Below are 4,150 nucleotides of genomic sequence, written 5' to 3'. Positions count from 1 at the left end.
TTTTCTTAAATTGCATATGAGAATGTGCCAATGTAAGTGTTGTAGCCACGAGGGACGAGGCAGAGCCAGAGTGGCCATGAGTGGCGAACAATAATATTACAGTCAATGTAGCCGCATTAGTAGAAGAGGAGGAGTGTTAGCGGAGAAGGCGAAGAAGAGAACTCTTCTGGCTCGTCGGAGGCTCGCCCTGAGGCCTGTTCAATAAACACCGTTTGTCGCGCGTCGTGACAGTTTTTGGTGGAGGTGCGGGGTACTTGAAGTAACGACGGACCCGGAGCCATTTATTCTTCGCCGGAGTCGTCGCCTCGCCGGACTACCCCCTGCGCCTGTTAACATGACCAACGAAGGAGACGCTCGGGGACCGATACCTGCCGCTCCGGGATCAATGCCTGCTGGTACGTGGCGCTACTACCGAGAACCTCGGGTTTTCGCCGGGAGAGCAGGTGAAGATGTCGAAGAATGGCTCAGACATTACCAACGGGTAAGCAAGTCGAACGGCTGGAACACCACCGACCAACTAACCAACGTTATCTTCGCTCTCACTGACACTGCCCTGATGTGGTTTGAGAACCACGAAGAATTATTAACAACGTGGGAACGTTTCGTTCATGACCTAAAGGAATGCTTTGGCGACTCGGACGCAAAAAAGAAACGCGCAGAGCATACCTTGGCACAGAGAGCACAGCTACCAGGGGAGACTTGCACTGCCTACATTGAAGAGATCTTGAAATTGTGCAAGCAAGCTAACGCAAGAATGTCCGAGGAAGACAAGGTCGGGCACCTGCTCAAGGGCATAGCAGAGGATGTCTACAATTTTCTGATCGGCAAGGACAGTCTCGCTTCAGTGTCTGATGTCATGAAGCACTGCCGTACGTTCGAGGCGCTGAAGATGCGCCGAATAACGCCAAAGTTTGGTCGATTGGCCAATGTTACCACTGTGGCCAGCATCGATATGAGCTCTTCATTTGACTTGGCGTCGACCATACGACAGATCGTCCGCGAAGAGCTAGACAGACACACCGAGACGACACGTCGCCTGCCTGATGTCTCAGATGCCTCCTTTTCGCAAGCCCCGGCGACTTCACCACCTTTGAATGGATGGCAACCGTCGGTCAGCGTCGCGAATGTGTCAGAGTACCGACACGCACCGGCATCGAGAGGCCACTACTCTTCGGATACCCGATTTGAACCTCACCCTCGTTACGCACGTTCCTCTGGACGCCCCACCACTGGCAATGCTCCGCGTTACGACCCAGTCATGCGTCCTAGGCGTGCAGACGTGTCTGACAGCTCTGAAGACTACCGCAGAAGCCGTCCGCTTCCGACATGCTACGTCTGCGGCGTCCTTGGCCATATATCTCGTTTTTGTCCTCAACGCCAAAGGTATCCGTACGATCAACTTGCTGCCCCAGCCCCCAACGCCCAATGGCCTCCTATGTCGCAATCGCCTTCTAGCAGCAACTTTTGGCAAGGAAGCTTACGGAACCGCTCACCTGCCTCCGATCGTAGCGTGACGCCACCTCCTGTTCCTCGATTGCACCGGTCTCCTTCACCACGGCGTCGTTCAAGATCACCACCGCCGGAAAACTAGAGAGCGCGGCCAATGGAGGTGAGGTCGCTGGAGATTCGCTGCTGAAAGATATGCCTCCGCCTGTGTTTATGTTGAAGAACAAAGTGAAAGTCCTCGTTGATGGTGTGTCTACATTGGCGTTAGTGGACACCGGTGCTGTTGTCTGTGTGATGAGTCTCGCTTTCCAAAGGTTATTAGGACGCAAAGTGGTATTTCAATGGAACCAAGTGGCAACATTTTGTGGCGTGAGCGGGGATTCGTTGCGGCCTGTTGGTATTTGCACTGCACAAGTGTCACTGGGTGGTAGAGTTTTCACGACTGAATTTACAATCCTCCCCCGTTCCTCACATGATGTTATATTAGGTATTGATTTTCTGCAGATGTGCGGTGCCACCGTTGATTGCCGAACAGGGGAGATGTTTGTGAGTGGTGAAATTTCTTACGAGCTCATGCAGGATGCTCCAAACGAGGATGGCGCATTTCATGCCTGTGAGGACACTCTCGTGCCTGCTTTGTCAGCTGTGTGTGTGCCGGTGGGCTGCGCTACTACCACTCATCGGGCTTTCGACGCCACAGTAGAGCCGGCGTATTTACCGTGCATGAAGAAGAACATTTTTCTGCCACATTGTCTTGTGTCTGTTGCTCAGCGGCGCTCCGAATTATGGGTTGTCAACCCTTCAGGCGAAAACGCAGTGGTACCTGCTGGCATGAAGCTTGCTTCCTTCAAAGAGCACAGATCGACGCCAGTCGCCGTGCTCACAGATGCTCCACATACACGAGTTGACATCTGCTCGGAAGACTCGAAGATTCTGCCAATGATCAGCAAGTCGATCAGCATGGACGAGCGCCGTACATTAGTGAACGTCCTGACTAAACACTTAAGCATCTTCGACTTCGCCCAGGGCGATAACGCGCCGTCCATTCCTGCGTCTCGAACCAAGCACAGAATTAACACGGGGTCGGTGCAGCCTGTTCGACAGAAACCCTATAGAGTGTCACCGTCAGAGCGCCAGGTTATCGACGAACAGGTTCACGAAATGCTACAGAAAGGAGTAATTCAGGAGTCATCTAGTCCGTGGGCTGCTCCAGTTATACTGGTGAAATAGAAAGACGATACATGGAGATTTTGTGTGGACTAGCGCCGTCTCAATTCCATTACCAAGAAAGACGTTTACCCTCTCCCAAGGATTGATGACGCATTGGATTGCCTTCATTCAGCATCCTACTTTTCTTCTGTAGATTTGCGATCGGGTTACTGGCAAATCCCAATGCACCCGGCGGATAAAGAAAAAACGGCCTTTATAACCCCGGATGGCCTTTTTGAGTTCAACGTCATGCCGTTTGGGCTTTGCAATGCACCCGCGACTTTCGAAAGATTTATGGACACCATTCTTCGAGGCCTCAAATGGCATATTTGCATGTGTTACCCAGACGACGTTGTCATCTTTGGCAGCACTTTTGAAGAGCACAACAGGCGCCTGGAAGTCGTCTTAGACTGCATCGAAAACGCCGGCCTAGTACTCAATTCTAAGAAATGTCACTTCGGTGAGCGGCAGACATTGGTGCTTGGCCATCTTGTAGACAAGGATGGTATCAGGCCTGATCCACAAAAGACAGCAGCTGTTGAAGCGTTTAAGCCTCCTCGGTCTGTTAAAGAGCTTCGTAGTTTCCTAGGCCTCTGCTCTTATTTCCGCCGATTTATACCTGCTTTTGCCGATGTCGCCTATCCCCTGACTTGTCTTCTGCATAAGGACGCCGTTTTTGAGTGGACTCACGAGTGCGACGCATCTTTTCGTCAACTGAAGTTCTTACTGACGACGGGTCCCATCCTTCGGCATTTCGACCCAGCTCCACCAACAGAGATCCACACCGATGCGAGTGGCGTGGGGGTCGGGGGAGTCCTCGTTCAGCGATGCGGCCGGAACGAGCATGTCATTGCTTATGCGAGTCGTACGTTAAGTAAGCCTGAACGCAATTACACCGTTACGGAGCAGGAATGCCTAGCGGTCATTTTTGCTGTGCAACGTTTTCGCTCGTACGTGTATGGACGCCCATTCACAATCGTCACAGATCATCATTCGTTGTGTTGTCTTGTCAATCTTCGTGATCCCTCTGGTCGCCTCGCGCGCTGGGCTCTACGTCTTCAGGAGTACAACTTCACAGTTTCATATAAGAGTGGTCGCCGACACGCTGATGCTGACTGCCTTTCGCGAATGCCGCTAAACACCACTCTTTGTGATGCCGATAACTTTGATCACTTGATTGCTTCTTTGGCACCTGCATTCCCTGATAAAGAGACCTTCGAGAAGGAGCAGCGAGAAGACTTCAGCTTAGAGCCCCTTTTCAACGCGCATGACTCCACAACAAGCCGAGGATTTTGTGTTCGTGATGGCCTCCTCTACAAGAGGAATTTCGCAACCACTGGTGCCCGCTTCCTTCTTGTAGTTCCGGAGAAGCTACGCTCCTCTATTCTGCAGGTTATGCACGACGATCCTACCTCCGGACATCTCGGAGCAGCGCGTACATTTCATTGTGCCCAAGAACGGTTTTACTGGCCCTGAATGCGTCGGTCAACTGAAA

Source organism: Dermacentor silvarum, chromosome 1 (assembly GCF_013339745.2).
Source record: "Dermacentor silvarum isolate Dsil-2018 chromosome 1, BIME_Dsil_1.4, whole genome shotgun sequence".
Taxonomy (NCBI): domain Eukaryota; kingdom Metazoa; phylum Arthropoda; class Arachnida; order Ixodida; family Ixodidae; genus Dermacentor; species Dermacentor silvarum.
The sequence above is the reverse complement of the archived record's forward strand: the minus strand, read 5'-3'. Positions refer to the sequence as shown.